This window comes from Gopherus evgoodei, chromosome 7 (assembly GCF_007399415.2).
Source record: "Gopherus evgoodei ecotype Sinaloan lineage chromosome 7, rGopEvg1_v1.p, whole genome shotgun sequence".
Lineage (NCBI taxonomy): Eukaryota > Metazoa > Chordata > Testudines > Testudinidae > Gopherus > Gopherus evgoodei.
Genome location: NC_044328.1, coordinates 73,488,640 through 73,506,684, shown reverse-complemented (window position 1 = coordinate 73,506,684; position 18,045 = coordinate 73,488,640). Strand labels below are relative to the sequence as shown.

Here is an 18,045-nt window from a genome sequence, read left to right as displayed (position 1 = left end):
ATACTGCTAATAATGGCTCTCCTTTAGAGCAGGTGCTTGGTGTCCTGTGCTGTGGGGCAAGAGATCAAAATTCTAACAATCTTGGCACCATGAAGTTCCCTGCTACCAGTAGGTGACAGCTGCGAGATCCTGGGTTGGCTATTAAAGAGAAGCTGAAACAACCCTCAACAACAACACCTAATTATAGAGATGAGTAAATTGCTGTGATCTAAAAGGGGTCTTTGGTGTGCTGCATTCTGATAAATGGAAGGCTAATTTGGGATTCTCTGCTCAAAATGGTGGTTTTTCTTTATTTTAATATTTTAATTTGTATTGGGTTTTTTTTGTAAAGCAAATGTACGTAACATTTTAGTAAAGAGTTGGCACCATACCCAGGAACTACAGCAGTTACTAAAAAAAACAGTGAAATGAAATGATTCTACCAGGGATGGGGAAAATGGGAAGAGCAAGAATAGGAGACCTGGATATACAATTAGCTCATACACAGCACTCTTCATCCATACAGTCAAGTAACTTGACAAAGGAGGAAACAATGTCATTAGCCCCATTTTACAGATGGGGAAACTGAGGCACAGAGCGAGGTCATGACTTGCTTGAGATCAGTGGGAGAGCCAGGAGCAGGACCCAAGTCTCCTGAGTCCTATCCAGTTTCCCATCCACTGCTTAAAGGAAAGAGGGGTAGTGGATCAGTACAACAGTAAGGGTGACTAACCACTGGAACAAACTAGCCAGGGAAGGGCTGAATCTCTTGATGTCTTCAGATCCAGCCTCCGTGTGTTTCAGGAAAAGATTCTTTAGTCAAACACAAGTTCCTGGGCTGGCCAAAGGAGTAATTGGGTGACTTTCTGTGGTCTGTGATATACAGGAAGTCAGACTACATGATCTAGGGGTCCCTTCTGGCCTTAAATGCAGTGAATCTATGTAAAGTGCAGAGACAGACTCATCCCTGGTGTAATTCCACTGGAGTCAGCTGAGTGATGCCAGGAATGGATTTAACCCATTTACAGTCACTTCTTTGCTAATGCAAGACAGGAAAGATCCCTGTCTACAATTTAAATCATTCTTGGTTACCTTGTGCGTGACTCTCCCGCAGAGCTTTCAGCCAGGATGTGCTAGGTGCTAAGTCTGATTTCCAAAGGCTCCAAATCGCAGGGCCAAGCTGATTGCTGGTGTAACTCCCTCAATGTCTATGAACTAGGACTGAAACCACCCCTCTTTCCCCTCACAGCACCGCTCTTTATCCTTAGTGGATGCTCTGTTAAGAAGTCGTATCGCTGATGTGCATCATCTCCTGTCCTGGAGAGAGTTGGGAAGGAACAGGCAGTGGATGATCGATAGTGCAGTCAGTTATCACTAGGCTGGGTTCCCAGTGCTTGGTTCCCTGTTGCCCTGCCCCTAGTGTCAGCACACTGGGGGTAAAACGCTGCCAGGTGACAATGGAAACGTGTTACACCTACGTGGCACTGGTGTAAACAGGTGGCCTGTTTATAGTGTCCTGCTCAGTAGAAGCAGCAGTGGTGGCCTCCTCAGTCCTGTTCTGTGCTTTTTAATGAGATTTTAACAGGCAACAGCGAGTGGTTTTGCTTTGCCTTCGCTCCTGCTCCACGTGGAGGATGTGTTGAATTCATGTATTACTTACTGTGCTGGGGTGGTCTAGCAGCCCCAGACTAGGGTCAGACCCTCTGCAGGCCTTTGTTGACTTCAGTGGAGCTAGGTCAATTTACTGCAGTGGGCCCATAGAGTTAGACCTGGGGTCAGTCCCCTGACTTACCTTGAGCCTAATCCTCCCCCACTGAAGCCAATGGGGCTGAAATTTTCAAAGCCATCCAGGTGATTTGGAAACCCAGTTCCCGTTAACTTTAAAATATTCAGGCTGGGAGCTTTGCCTATTGACTCCAATGGAGCTGGGGAGCCGGCCCTTGAGCCCAGATCCTTCAAGGGATTTAGGTGCCTGACTCCCACTGAGGTTTAGGCCTTGGTTATCTTTTGATTAGTCACTTAACCTTCCTGCACCTCAGCGCCTCCATCTGTAAAAACAAGCACCCTGCGCCTTGTCCCCCATGTGAAGTTCTGTGAGATGTGCAGCTGGGAAGTGCTCAGCAGTAATAATTATTAGTATGGTGATCAGGAATAATGCCTTGTAGGCATATGAGAGAATTTGCTACTATCTCCTTCTGCTGTTACTGGGGCATTTCGGCTCTTGACAGCTGAGCAGCTCCCTAAATGATTATTTTTTAAGTGTCTTAAATATAATCACAGGACAATTACCGATCGGATCAGAGGCGGCCTGCTGAGAACGCAGAGCTGGCCTGTGAACCTGGAGCTTCCATCGGAATGCGTGAGAGCGAACATGCAGAGAGGAAGGATGATTCAGTGGGTAGGGCAGGCAGCCAGGACTAGAGACCTGGGTTCAAGTCTATATCCTGCCACAGACTTCCCATGTGACCTTAGGTGGGTCACTTAAGTGGCTCTGTGCCTCAGTTCCCCATCTGTACAATGGGGATAACAGCCTTGCCCTACCTCATAGGGAGCTGTGAAGATAAATACACTGAAGAAAGTGAAATGCTCAGATACTGGGGTAATGAGGGCCAGATACACAGCATAGATCAAAAGTTGTAGTAAGGCGAGTTCTGACATTTAAAAACAGAGCACTTATAGAAACCCAACAGGATGTAGGATTCACCTTCATGTCCTACTCTGCAGAGCGGAATTTGGATCCAAATAACTCTCTAAACCTTCAAAAGGTGTCCTCATTCATTCTTCACTCAGGCTTATGCTGTCTCAAAATGGGAGTTCCACCTAAGCAGCGCTGTGGTCACTTCTCTACTATGGATTCTGTGGCTGACCCACCAGCAAGTCACTTCATGTCTCTGTGCCTTTGTTCCCTCTGTAAAATGGGGCTAGCATTCCTATCTTTGCCTGCCCAGCTTGTAAGCTCTCCAAGGCTTGGACTGAGACTTCCTATGAATCTGGACAATGGGGCCCAGCACCCAGGTTTTGAGTGGGAGCCTCTAGCTGCTACTATACTCAAAAACAATAGTAATAATAAAAGTTGGATTGGTAGAACATGCATGTCCACCCCCTTATCCTGGAGCAAGGGAAAGTGGGACAGTGAGGGTGGGACAGAAAGGAAAAACCCAGAGAGAGAATTGAAGGGAGGGAGCATATGAAAAAAGAAGGGAAGAGAATCAGAAGAAAGAGAGAGTGGAAAAGGGAGAAGATGAGAATGAGCTAAGAAAGAAGCAACTTAGGTCTGATGCAACATAACCCCAGCTCCTGAAGGTGTGCCCCAGGCGACGATTCCTTCCCCTTCTTTGGAACCCACAGTGGTGTCTAAATCCTAAGGTGATGGGCACCCCGGAAACCCTTTTATCACTATGCAGAATCCATTCCTCTTTCAGAGAGAGATCAGAGCAATGGAACAGACTCCCAAGGGAGGTGACTGAGGTTAGGAAGGATTAGACATGACCTTAGTAGATGGCCAAATGGCCTATGTAGCTGTGCTTTGAGGAAGTTTCCTAACCCTATTTTCTAGGGCTGAAAGAGCCGGCAATGAGAGGAAGGTGAGAAGATGACAAAGGGGGAGAAAGAGAGAGAATTACAAGACGGTCACATAAGAAATAGCAACTTCTTATTTCTGACTCGTGTGACGTGAAGGTCTGCTGGTCAGGGCTGAGCGTTAATGAGGGCTGCAATGGAAGGATGACTCCAGGGAGCCCTGCATGTTCTCTGAGAGAAGACTGATGGAAAGCAACCTAGGGACCATATCAACTGAAGAAGCTACGGAGAGTGAACTCTGCTGAGCTGGCCTGGGAGATGGTTTGAGGATCAGAGCAATGACCATTAGGGTCCCAGAAATCAAGACATCTGTAAACGCTTCCCCAAAAGCCAAAATGCCAACATCACTCTGCTCCCAGAACCAAAACACCAACTTCCTCACCCCCTAGAGACTGACCTCACCAGCACCAAAAATATCAACTTGACCTTATCCTAGGTTCTTTTCCCCAAAGTAAACCAAACACTGTCTCCCAGACTCTCCTCCCAAAGGTTGGACACTCTGCCCTCTCAGGGCCTCTAGACTCTCCTCACCAAAACTAGACATACTAAAGCCATTCTTGATTCTTTTCTTGGGACCCCAAACTCCCATCAAGATGACAAGAGGTTGGGAGACAGGGCAGGACCAGAAATAGGCTACAGATGAGTTGACAGACATTCATGTACTCTGTGCCCCAACTGCTAGGCAAGCCTTGGATACGGGAAATATGCTAAAATCCTTCAGACTTGGACTAAGACCTGCAGAAGACGCAGCAGGGTGGATAAGCTGACCTAGAAGGTCCTTTCCATCTCTAATTTTGCTCCTCCTTCCTCATTCCATTTTTTTTAATTAATTCATTTTGAAAACTCTTGCAGCAGCCCGAGAGGGAAAGCCTGGCCATTTTGCCATTGACTTCAATAAGGCCAGGATTTCACCCATGCTGTCTATTGTTGGTATTTTTAAGGATACATCCATTAAACCAAAGAAGACCAGCAGGTCCTAGTCCTTCTCTGTTACATAGCCATAATAGGTCACTCCTTGCCATAGTTCCCTCCCTGCTCTTTCCATTTTTCTCCATCTCATTTCCCTTCCCTTTTCTCACATTACTGTTTTCCCCTTTTACCTTGTTTATCCCTTCTTCTTTCCCCCTCCTTCCTCTCACCCCCATTTCCATTCCAAAAGTTCTCAGTTAAAACCATTGCCTGGAGCAAAATCACATCTCCAATAAGAGAGGCAACTTCATTACAGTTTAACATAAAAAGATCAGCTGATATTGATCCATAATTTGGACAAGTGCCATGCTATTGACAGGAAGACAAAATAAGTTAGAATGGCCATGTTTCAAAAATTCTCTATGTACACTCAATCACAGGAACAGCAATTGCGGCCGGGTATATAATAACACAGCCGTGTTCTCTATTTCCCCTGTAGATCAATGCTAACACAAGGAGGGCCCCGGAAGATGGATGTCACCGACAAAAAGCCCAGCATAGGGGCTGGGTGGCTTAGTGAATAAAAGGATTTTGTTGTGGTGACTGTGGTGTAATTTAAGTAGAAAAGGCCAGATTCTGCTCCTTAGTATTACCCCAGTGTAAATCTAGAGTAACCCCATGTAAGTCAATGTAGTTACTGCAGATTTACAGTGGGGTAAGTGAAAGATAAACCAGCCCAACCTCCTGGAGGGAAGTAGCTATGTGGGTTTTATTTCATTCATCTACTCAGGCCTGATGGATGGATGTGTATGTGTATAGAGATGGATGGGTAGATAGGTAATCAGTCACAGGAAATATGCACACAGATACAAGCATGGACATATGCACACTCTACAAAGTATGCATTCACATGCTGTGCATTTCTGCACAACCTCCTCCCTGCGAGGGTCGGTGCTCCAGGGAGAGGGGACACCATCTCCCATCCCAAACTGGGCAAGGCTGCAGAATAGCTGCAGTAATCTACCCCATGCTGGCTGCCTTTCAGCGGTGGGGTTGGTGATCCCTGTATGTCTATGTAACACCCCCCATGTGGCTGGCAGTGGGGACTGAACCTTCAGCACCGAAAGGAGTCCTCTGCCACTCAAGCTAATGGAGCCTCTCCCTTAGCCAGTAGCTCCAGTAGGCACTTATCCTCTATGTGGACCAACCAGTTCAGGGGGACACAGCACACTTAGCCAATGCATTACACACTGCCCCTGCTCCTCCAGAGCATCTGAGCCCCACAGCAATTCAAATCCTCATGCAGGCCACCTCTGTAACTAACTGCTTCAGAGCACAGGCCTCTGCCATGTAAGCTAAAGGAGAAACTAATAGTGGTAATAATTAGCTAATAGTGGTAGGAGGGTCTTATCCTCTATGTGAAGCAGCCTCTAGAGGGGAACATAACTCGCTTAGCCACAGAGTTCCTAATACAGAGACACTGGAGGACTGCAAGAGGCACAATATTCATTGATTACTAGAAACCTTTGACACAGTTTGCCTTTCCTGTCCCCTCATGAGCGGCATCTATTCAGATCCACGGTAAATTTCCCTTCCTCCTCTGCAGAGTCTGGGGCACAGAGTTAACCCTGAAGACTCTGATAGGGTTAGTAAATTTCTCTGTTTTGGCATAACAATAGACACAGTGGATCAGACTAATGGACCATCTAGCCCAGTATCCTGTCTTCTGGCAGTGGCCAATGCCAGATGCTTCAAATGGAATGAATAGAACAGGCGATCATTGAGTGATCCATTCCCTGTCATCCACTCACAGCTTCTGGCAGTCAGAGGTTTAGGGATACCCAAAATATAGGGTTGCATCCTTGACTGTCTTGGCTAATAGCCATTGGTGGATCTGTCTCTAATTCTGTTTAGAACCGAGTTATATTTTTGGCCTTCACAACATCCTCTGGCAATGAGTTCCACAGACTGAGTGTGCGTTGTGGGAAGAAGTGCTTCCTCATGTTCCACACCCCTAATCATTTTTGTTGCCCTTCTCTGCACCTTTTCCAATTCTCACTATCTTTTTTGAGACAGGGTGACCAAACATGCATGCAGTATTCAAGGTGTGGGTGTACCATGGATTTATGTAGTGGCATTATGAGACTTTTGTTGTATAATCTATCCCTTTCCTAATGGTTCCTAATATTCTGTTTGCTTTTTTGACTCCCATTATACTTTGAGCAGATGTTTTCAGAGAACTATCCACTATGACTCCAAGATCTTTCTTGAGTGCAAACAGCTAATTTAGAGCCCATCATTTTGTATGTGTAGTTGGGATTATGTTTTCCATTATGCATTGTTTTGCACTTTTCAACATTGAATTTCACCTGCCATTTTATTGCCCAGTCAGACAGTTTTGTGAAATCTCTGTGACTCTCTTCACAGTCAGTTTTGGACATGGGCAGCAGGTGAAAACCCCCTTCAGGGAGGCTAGCCCCCTGGCCCTGACCCTTCCACCTGAGGCCCCACCCCTACACTATTCCTTCCACTTCCCTTCACTTCCCTGGACCAGGCCTACCACCACCACTACAACTGGATGAGCCCCAAGCTGCTCTGGGCCACCCCAGACTGCCAGGCACCCTGAACCTCATGCCACTTTGGGCTGCCAGCTGGCGCAAGCCCCGAGTTCTGGGCCCAGATGGAGCTGAGTCTCCACTGGCTTCCAGGGAAAGGATGGTAAGGAGGGACATGGCAGGCAGGGGCAGTCTTGTGGGTCCTGGTGGCAGGTATGAGGAGGGATGCAGCGAGTGGCAGGGACCTCTGAAGAAGGGGGTGGAGTGGAGGAGACAAGGGACAGATTCACCAGGCAGTGGCAGGTAGTGGGGGTCTCAGGGAAGGGGCAGAGCAGGGAGGGGAAGAGGCGGACTGCAGGCGAGGCCACCAGGGCCCAGGTGTCTGCCGGCAGCTGCGCCAGGGTAGGTTTAGCCTTCCCTGGCCTATTATATCCATCACCCTTGGCTTTGGACTTAACTATCTTGAGTAATTTTATATCATCTAAAATGTTGCCACCTCGCTGTTCACCCACTTTTCTAATGTATTTATGACTATGTTGAATAGCACTATCCCTGTACATGTCCCTGGGAGACACCACTATTTATCTCTCTCCACTGTGAAAACTGATCATTTAGTCCCATCCTTTGTTTCCTGTCTTTTAACCAGTTACTGATGCAGGAGAGGACTTTCCCTCTTATCCCATGACAGCTTAGTTTGCTTAAGAGCCTTTGGTGAGGGACCTTGTCAAAGGCTTTCTGAAAGTCCAAGTACATTATATCAACTGGATCACCCTTGTCCACGTGCATATTGATTCCTTCAAACTATTCTAATAGATTGGTGAGGCATGATTTCCCTTTATAAAAGCTATCTTGACTCTTCCCCAACAAATCGTGTTCATCTATGTGTCTGATAATTCTGTTTTTTTTACTGTAGTTTACTGTAGCCTCTTCCCTTGTGGGTTCCAGGACTAGCTGCTCCAAGAAGCAGTCATTAATGGTATCTACACACTTTTTTATCTCTACATCCTGTCCTGAGGTGACTCATATTCAGTCAATATGGGGACAGTTGAAATCCCCTATATTTATGGGGTTGTCTGTTTTCATAGCCTTTCTAGTCTCCCTGAGCATTTCACAATCACCGTCACAATCATGGTCGGTAGTGTATCCCTACTGCTATACTCTTATTATTCAAGCATGGAATTTCTATCCATAAAGAAATTGATTCATTTAAGATTTTTATTATATTTGACTCCATGCTTGCTTTCACATACAGTGCTACTCCCCCACCAGCACGACCCACTGTCATTCCTATATATTTGGTACCTTAGGATTGCTGTGTCCCATTGATTATCCTCATTCCACCAAGTTTCTGTGATGCCTATTATATTAATATTCTCATTCAATGCTAGGCACTCAAGTCCACCCATCTTAGTATTTAGACTTCTAGAATTTATGTACAAGCACTTACAAAATTTGTCAATATTTAGCTGTCTGTCTTCATGTGATGTAATTGAATGGGACTCCTTTTCATTTGATTGTTTCACTTCAGTTCCTACCTGTATTTTATCAACTTCTTTCCTCTCCTCTTTATTAGGTTACACAGTATCCCCTTTAATAAATCCTCCTCTAAGGTATGTCCACGTCCAAACTATGTGCTCTTCCACACCTATTGGCTTCCCCCAGCCCTTAGTTTAAAAACTCATGCACAACCTTTTTAATTTTGCATACCAGCAATCTGGTTCAGTTTTGGTGTAGGTGGAGACCCTCATGCCTATGCAGGCTCCTCCTTTCCCAAAAGGTTCCCCAGTTCCTAATAAACTTAAATCCCTTCTCCCAATGCCACCAGGCATTGAGACCCTGCAGTTCTGCCTGGCCCTGTGCATGGAATTGGAAGCATTTCAGACATCCTCTAAGTGGGTGGAAATATATGCCACCCTCTCAGTCGGGTTCAGTGGTGACTGACCCACTTAGACGTTCCCATTTCCCCTAGGTCAGGACACAGAATCTCACTATCTTTCAGCGTTACTGACATGCCCATGTTCTAGAACACTTTTCCAGCTGGGATCCTGTAACCCAGCATTTCTTGACCTTTTTGATATCAGGGACCGGCTTGCTGCCTTTCTAACCTGTGTCTGGGAGATCTTAGGGACCAGCACTGGTCCACAGACTTGTCATAGAGAAACATTGTTGTAATCTATTTCCAGTGATGGGCTAGTGTCATCCTGTGTGGCCGGGGAATAAGAGCTGTTGTTGAAGGATACTGTGGAGCCTGAGTCACTTGCACAGTTTGTTTGCTTAAGGCCCCGTCTTCAGCTCGGTTAGTGAACTAGACTCTTCAGGTCCCAGTGAGAGGAATCCACACACCCACCCCAGAACCGTGGGAGGGGGATCAGACTCCAGCCCAACTCGGAGTCCAAACTCCACAGCTGGCTTTTATCTTTCTGGTACAGCAAACCAGAATCTAGACCCGAACACTCCCAGGGTTTGGGAGTCGTAAAAATTGGTTTGGAATTTCACAACTCATAGAATCATAGGATAGGAAGGGACCTCAAGAGGGCATCTAGTCCAGTCCCCTCTATAGTCAGTGTCTAGCTAGTTTCAGTGTCTCATGCACTAGCACAGTGCTGCAATGTTTGGGTGGCAGTGGAAGGAAAGGTGTGTAGAGAGGGGCTGTTAATTCTCATCTACACGTTGCTATTGATTTGGGGGTTTTATAAAATTGTTCTTAGAGAAACTAAATTTGGAGCTTGAATTGGCCTGATAAAGAACCTATAAGCTTCCAGCCCACTGCCCCGTCCCCAAAACCTTCCAAAAATTGCACCCACTGTGCCATACATGCCCCTCCATCCTGCTCTCCCTCCTCCTTCCTGATACATAACTATGGACACCTGTGCCCTGGGTTGTTGCAGCTGGGAGATTATTTGGTAACTCGGAGGTTTAGTTCCCATCTGAAGCACCTGCCGCTGGTTCTAGGTTGCAGGGAGCTGAATTTGCTGCCAGTGGCCCTGGATTCACCTTTCCATTCTTTGTTTTGTTACCATCATGGCATGGGAGGAGTATGCAAGGACTGCAGGCCTGGTTCCCTCCCCCGTGGAATTCTCTGGGAGTCCACACTCCCACGGGTCCCCAGCAGGATGGATCCTGTAGCCCACACTTGCAGAGCTGTTACTGTGGCCTCGGAGTGACATCTAGTGCTCAGCTGCTGTATTGCTCTCCATCAGCACTATTTTCAGAGGTCAGAATGCAGCAAAACTTTCTCCTCCACTAGTGGCAAACCTTAGCTGGACTATGGAAGTTCCACCTGCTGTCCAGACACTAGGGCATAGACTCTGTCTCAGACCCCAACCAAGCAGCCAGCCTGAGACTGGAAGGTCAGAGTATTCCCTTGGCTGGAATCCTTGAGGAAAAGGAGATTTGGCTTGTCGCTGCCCAGACTTCCAAGGAAATCAAACCCTACGGAGATGATCGGATCCTTGCTGGGAGACTCAAGGGATACAGTGTGTTCCTTTGCATTTCACTAGCTCTGCATTGCTTACTGGCAAAGGTGCCACATTAATAGTCCTTGGAGGAAACTCCCAGGACAGAAGGGCAGCACAACCTTCCTTAATGTGACTTGAGAGGCCAGTTCAGTCTCTAGAATGCCAGGCCTGCCTGCCTATCCTGGGGCTAATGAACACCAAGCGCAGTGATGGGTTTGGAGATGTGGACACCCAGAGATGGGATTAAACCTGATCGTTGTCAGAGGGTGATAATTTATGGCAACTACTTACCAGGGCTGGGTTTGGACTAGTGACCTACAGATTAAAGACTTTGGATCCTATCGCCCATTCCTCGCACCACTTGATGCTCTGTCTCTGTGCATCAGTCAAATCCTCCAACCCCAGAGCAATCAAGGGAAGGCATGAAGCCAGACTACACCTTGTGTCCTTTCCCCATATTCCAGGAATACATTCCATGAATATGAGAAAAGGACACAGGTTCTTTAACACCTTAAAAAGGCCACTAATGTCACTGTCTCAAAATAGGGAATATTTAGGCCAAAAAACATAGACCATCTACATCCAGAAACCACAAATTACCTGGAGCCCTAGGGCTGGTGCATATCTTATTTATCAAAATGCTGAGCATGCAGATTCCCTATCTCAGCTCAGTGTTTCTTTCTGTTTCCCACATCTTGAGATCAGGCGCTTTGCTGCTTTGGTGGGTGGATTAACAAGTGGCCTAGTTGTAATGATGATAATACCTGGCTCTTGTCTAATTGATCTCAAAGCACTCTACGAAGATGCTCCATGTTGTTATTGCTGTTATGGGGTACTGGCCTTTTAAGGGCAAAGGAGGTGGAGAAGCCAGTGCCATGTGCCCAGGGAAGTTAGTGGAGCAATCACTAGGAGAGAGGAAGTTGGTCCTGGGGAGCAATCAGTGTCTGGGAGAGGGAAGAGGGTCCTGTAAGAGGATACAAAGAGCCATGTGGAGTGGGTGGGGCAAGGCTCCCTTCTCTCCCAGCCAGTGTAGACTGGTGTTCAGGGTTATGAGAGCCACCTGGAGGAGGATCAAGAGACTGAGTATGTGACACAGAAGGAGGCTCCAGTCAGTGTCAGGAGGAGAGCTGTTGGAGGCATGGCTGAGAGGGAGAACCCAGCTATTATGTTGTCCCAAGCAACTGTGAAACTTCTGTACCTTGGGGCAGTTTCCAGGCTGTGGAGGCCAGGATTGGAAACAATCCCAGGGAAGACTTGGAGGCCCTAAATTTCAGGAGTGAGCTCTGAGCTGGGGAATCCAGGACTTAAAGCCACAGTCCCAAGAAGCACTGTGAATCCTAAACAAGAGGGGTGAGTGGAAAGGAGCCTTTGTGACATTCCCCTCTGGTGTTCTCTTGACTAGTGGTCTCCTAAGTCACTCTTAGTCTCCTAAGTCACTCTACCCTGCTCTGCTGTGAGAAGCCCCACTCCTGGGCTGTTCACACACAGCCTCTGGCATATAAGCTGCTCCTTGGATTGTGCAACCGAATGACACTAGCCAATATCTTCGGTCCCAGACACAACCTTAGGAACCTAGTTATGCCCTCTGGACACTGCAAGCTTATATGAGTTCATCAATTTAACAAAGAAATTGGTATGTACCAGGCTTGTTATCCCAAGGAGTGTCTCTGACACACTTCAAACCAAATACACTGCTTCAGGTAGAATAAACAAACAGATTTATTAACTAAAAAGATAACTTGTAAGTGATTATAAGTCAAAGCATAACAAGTCAGATTTGGTCAAATGAAATAAAAGCAAAATACATTCCAAGCTGATCTTAACACTTTCAATATCCTTACAAACGTAGGTGCTTCTCACCACTGGCTGGCTAGTTGCTCTCTCTTCTGCTAGGCTCTCCCCTTTGATCAGTGCTTCAGTCACTTGGTGTTGTGTCAGTAGATGTAGGTGGAAGAGAGAGGAAGAGCATGGCAAATGTCTCTCCCTTTTATCATGTCCTTTCTTCACTCTTGGCTTTGCTCCCGCTCCCACACACCTTCAGAGTCAGGTAAGCACTACCTCATTGCAGTCTCAAACTGGCCAAAGGAAGGGGGTGACTCCCTTGAGAGTCCAACAGATCTTTTTGTTGCTGCCTAGGACAGCACCCTTTGTTCCTATGAGGCTGGGCTGGGTTTGTCCCATACCTGCCCTGATGAGGTGTGAACTGTCTCTCTGCTCCTGGAGAGTTTTTGCCTGAGCTTGCTTTAAGCCATGAGGACACATTTTCATCCTCAGAACTATATACATGAAATTATAAACTACAACATTATTGTAACAACCATGCTCAGTGCATCATGAGCCTTCTGAAGACACCTGACATGACAAACTTTGCATTGGATACCACACAATCCTTTGATAAGGATGGACATGGGAGTGCAGGGTGTTCCCTGAGGTACAGAGCATCACAACCTTTAAGGGAACGGAATGATAGGTAATAAATTAGACCCCAGGAGAATGGGAATATTTTTTCGAAGACCTTAGCTATGACTGGATTATTTCCAGGAACATGAAGGGAAGTTGGGGCAGGCGTGTGCACTGGCATGCTATACCCCAAAGGGGTGTGCTCAGAGACTGTGTACCTGTCTACAATCCCTATTTTACAGATGGGGAAACTGAGGCACAGAGAGGTGAGGTGACTTGCCCAAGGTGACCCAATAGATCTGTGGCAGAGCCAGAAATAAAACCCAGGCCTCCTGAGTCCCAGTCCAGTGCCAAAACCTTTTAATTAGTTGCACTTGAACAAAAGAGAATTTAGACCTCATACTAGACTGAAGACAGGGAATTTGGATCCTCAAAATTCAAAGGTGTCTTGACCCAGAGTTTTGACTGTGCCTATTGCATAGACAAGGGATCTGTGAAATTCAGAAGCACATTTGAGCAGATCCTGTTGTGCCTCTGAATTTTAAGTTCTGAAACTTCAACATAAGTTTAGGTAAGAGGTTGGATTTTGGTTTGGATCAGCTGCTACAGAAAGCAATTAATCCTGAGTGGGCGACTTTGACTTTGCCAACTACATCCAAGAGAAGAGGCCATGCCAATATCATACTCCCAACATACAACTAACAGGTGTGCAATAAACTACAGATTTAAAAAGAATCCAAAATAGTTTTAGCCTGACCTGGAAGGATATCACACATGTGGCCTGGAATATGAATATGAAGGTGGAGGCAGGGGTGAATGACATTCCAACATCATAGTGCCTTATGGGATGGGCCCTGTGTCCATAAATACGCATAAGAAGAGTCAGCAGTTCTGAGCCCACAGATTTCAACTGCCACAGCCAGGACAATGAACTGTTCGCAGGTGGCAGTGTATTGTCCAAAGCTGGAAATGCTCCTAGAAAGCTCCCAAATCACGCTAAGTAGGAGGAGAGTGCGTTGCAAGGGTCATAGGCAATGCCTTTTGAGCAATCATGATACTGCATTTTGCAAGAGCTGCAAAGATTTACAAGAGCTGCCTGGCATGACAGTAATAATCCCATCCAGAGGTCAAGGGGAGATCTATGCCCACAGGGACAACTTCACAGATATTTTGGAGATTAAAAAACACCTGACTGTGCTGCAGTTTTTGTATTGTCTACCAAAAAGCTGTTGCTTGGATTTGTTGTGATACCTTTTGCCTCCTCCAAAGAGCTATTTTTAACTCTGTCTTCAGCAGCACAAATACATCACCCCCACAGAACAGTCTCCCACCTAGCAGGGTGAAGGGCCCCATTCCCTTTTGGAAAGTAGTCTCTGTGATCACTACAGCCTGATCCTCATAATATTTAGGCTCCTAACATCCACTGATTTCAGTGGACGTTAGGAGCCTAAATACCTTTGAGGATGTGGGCCTACCTGGCGAGTGGCTGGAGTGCATCATTAGATGCCTGTATTTTCCAGCACCCTGAAAGGACCCATATTGCACAGTTACCCACTCACTGCTTGGGAACTGCTCAAAGGCGATACAAAATGCTCCCTTCCCAACCTGGAGGCATTGCACCCAGCCCAAGAACATTGGCCCTTTTTGTTCAATGTTTTGTCAGCAGTGGGACTGAAAAAGTCATCTTCTTTCTCAAACTATTTGTTCCCTGTGTGTGTTTGAGATATACTGAGGGGGCCAGGGGCCTAGGCCTCGAAACACCAGGTTTCCATTCCTGGCTGTGGGCAAGTCACACCACCTCTCTGAGCATCGGTTTCCCGTATGTGAAATGAGGATAAAGATCTCTAGCTAACATGGGTCTTTACAGTTGGTAAAGCACTTTGGACTCTTGGGTGAATGGTGCTAGAAAAGTGCCAATATTTATTCCTGCATTGTGGTGGTGATTAGTGGATTAACTGCTCACTTTAATGTCATGAAAAATTTTTTACACCTGTGAGCACTAGGAAACACAAGCAGCTACAGTCTGAGATTCTGGTCCGCTGTAAGCAACTTCAGAAGTGCCGGCTAAGTTCAGATGTAGTGATAAATTAAGGGGGCTTGAAAAAGCCGAGAGAGATACCCCATGTAACCAGGGAAGGTCCAGAAAACTCTGAGAAGTCCAGTAGTGACCTCCCTGTGTAGGTCAAATTAGCTGTGCAACTGTGGGGCTGACAGTTAGAAATATCTCTAGGAGTGGAAAGTGAGCATATTTGTTCTGGAAGTCACTGAGGAAATAAGAGACCATGGCAATGTCATTTTTCAGAGCATCGCTCACTTTAAGATGCCTGCCTTCTACATCACATCACCAGAGGGCTCCAGTGTTCTGTTCTCTCACTGTCCTGCTGCAAAACCAGCAACTTGAAACAGTCTCCTGTAAAACTGAAATCGAAGAGGGGCTGTATCCTCCTCTGAAGGCACAAGATGGCATTCTGTAAATAGGAGCAGTATGCCCAGCATTCATAGGGGAACGCAAAGCTTCTCCAAATTCAGGGTTGTTCCCATTTGGTGAGTAACTGGAGAATGAACCCCATTTTTGCTTGAAAAAATATTTTTAAAGCAAAACCAGGCTCATTTTATACTGACACTGGACCTGTTGCCAAGCAAAAAAAATGGGCCCATAGAAGAGCAAAGATGGCTCTCGTTGAACAGGGGGCTTGGTTTAGCGATGACTATGGCAGCGGGAAGACATGATCTGTGTATGCTGGTATTTGAAGAGTGTAAATACCATGGAGAGAGAGGAAATATTTAGGATGGTCTCAGGGGCACATATCAGAGAGTAATGATATTAACTCAGGAAAGGAGACGTGGAGGCTGAATGTCAACCAAGACTACCGGGCAGTGAGCTCTGTTAGGCTTGGGAAGGGAAATAGCAGAAGCCCATCTCTGGAGACATCCCAAACCAGACTGGAGAAAGGTGTGGCAAATACACTGTAGAGAAGAATCCTGCACTCGGCCCCAGTGGGGCAGTACTAGGTGGAGCAGAATACGCTTTTCTCTGAGTCTGACTTAAATTCGAACACAAACACGACCTTGTGTTACAGTGAAGGCTGCTGAAGAACAATCACCACCTCCCCACAAGCTAAAATGGTAGGAAATGCACAGGTCTGTCAAACCCACTGCACAACAACCAGCCAATAACAACTCAGAGAAAGAACAATCTTCATCTGGTCCCATTCAATACATGGTCAAAATCCACCACACTCATGAGCAAACAGGTCTCCCACTCTGACAAAGTCTTCTCTGAATACTGCGCCTCAGTTTCTCCAGTGTGTTACTCAAGTATTAGGTGGTGGGATAAGCATGTATGATCATTGCAGCAACCCCTAGAGGTCATTGTGTGACTGCTGCCTGGCTGCCTGGGACAGTGAACAGGACACTGTAGCCTGGCAACAGATGGCTGGGCCCCCTTCTCTGCAAGAATCAGCTGGAGGTGCGGTGCAGACCAAGTGACCTGCTGGCCCAGGAAAGAGACAAAGGAATGAGGAGGGGCAACCTGCACATCTGAGATCAGGCAGCTGGAACTGGTCAGTCTCCTGTTTGGGACTCGGAGGTGGGAGTCCAGGGCACCAGGCCCTGAATTCCCCCAAGACAGACTTTACTGAATGATCCTGCTAGCAAGCTCTGACCTACGCTGTGTTCCTGCCAACTAATAAACCCTTCTGTTTTACAACACTGGCTGAGATTCACTGCTGGCTGTGGAGTTAGGGCGCAGGGGCCTTCCAGGCATCCCGTCCATGTGGCCCCACTCCGGGACGTGCACGGTGAGAACAGGGGAGTTGAACGCTCCAAGGTCAGACCCAGGAAGGCCTTAGCTGAAAAAACTTCTTGCCCTGATGATAGGAGGAGGCAGTGATAAGGAGAGGGCTCTAGCAGAGTTAAGGGGCTACTTTGGTTGGGGGTGAGACGAGTTGAATCACAGAAACCCCTTTGGGAGCTGCCAACTGATGTGCCAAGACTACTTCTACCCCTGCTTTCCTGCCCTGTCAGCTTAGGACTTCAGTGCCCTGCCTGGTTTGAGCCAGACTCGCTTGCCTGCTGCAAACCCAGACCCAGGTCTGAACCACGTCCCCAAAGAGCTGTAGGCTTGACTGAAAGCAGCTTACAGGAGTGTTCTTGTCTTTAACACTCTGAAGCCCAACTCCCAGTGGGGTCTACACCCAAATAAATCCATTTTACCCTGTATAAACCTTATACAGGGTAAACTCATAAATTGTTCACCCTCTATAACACTGATAGAGATGTGCACAGTTTCCCCCGCCCCCCCGGGTATTAATACATACTCTGGGTTAATTAATAAGTAAAAAATGATTTTATTAAATACAGAAAGTAGGATTTAAGTGATTTCAAGTAGTAACAGACAGAATAAAAAGTGAATTACTAGGTAAAATAAAATAAAACACGCAAATCTAAGTCTAGTACAAAAATACAACTGAGTACAGATAAAAACCTCACCAGTAGCCTTCCTTTTACAGACTGGTTTCTTCTAGTCTGTGTCCAGCAATCACTCACACCCCCTGTGGTTACTGTCCTTTGTTCCAGTTTCTTTCAGATATCCTTAGGGTGGAGAGGCTGTTTCTTTAACCAGCTGAAAACAAAATGGAGGGGTCTCCCATGGGCTTAAATAGACTTTCTCTTGTGGGTGGAGACCCCCTCCTCTCACCTATCAAAGTCCAGCTCCAAGATGGAGTTTTGGGGTCACACGGGCAAGCCACATGTCCATGCATGACTCAGAACTACAGGTAGCAGCCATGGTTCACATGCTGCCTTGAATATCCTCAAGTAGACTTCTTATGTGGATTGGAGCATTCCAAGATCCGTTGTTCCTTAAGTGCTTCTTGACTGGGCACTTAACTTTGCAAATTCCTTTCTAAAGAAGCTGACCAAATGCCTTACAAAGCTTACTTAGAAATCAAGCAAGTATACAGCCAGTATTCATAACTTCAAGTACAAAAATGATATATGTGTACAAATAGGATGAATAGATTCAGTAGACCATAACATATGTTACATGACAAATGTAGCATAAAACATATTCCAGTTATGTCATATTCCCATAAAGCATTATGGGATATATCATCACAGGGAGCTTGAATATTTAAATTTCCTGAAGCCTCTGCTTCAAGCCT

General features: G+C 46.4%; 1 long non-coding RNA gene across 1 annotated transcript; it reads right to left on the bottom strand.

The window, feature by feature from the left end:
- Positions 1-2,411: 2,411 nt before the first annotated feature.
- Positions 2,412-17,501, bottom strand: LOC115655450. The gene is made up of 3 exons (XR_004001394.1): positions 17,347-17,501; positions 15,743-15,747; positions 2,412-2,423 (listed from the first exon to the last, which is right to left on the bottom strand). It is a non-coding gene; the product is annotated as an uncharacterized LOC115655450 (long non-coding RNA).
- Positions 17,502-18,045: the final 544 nt, after the last annotated feature.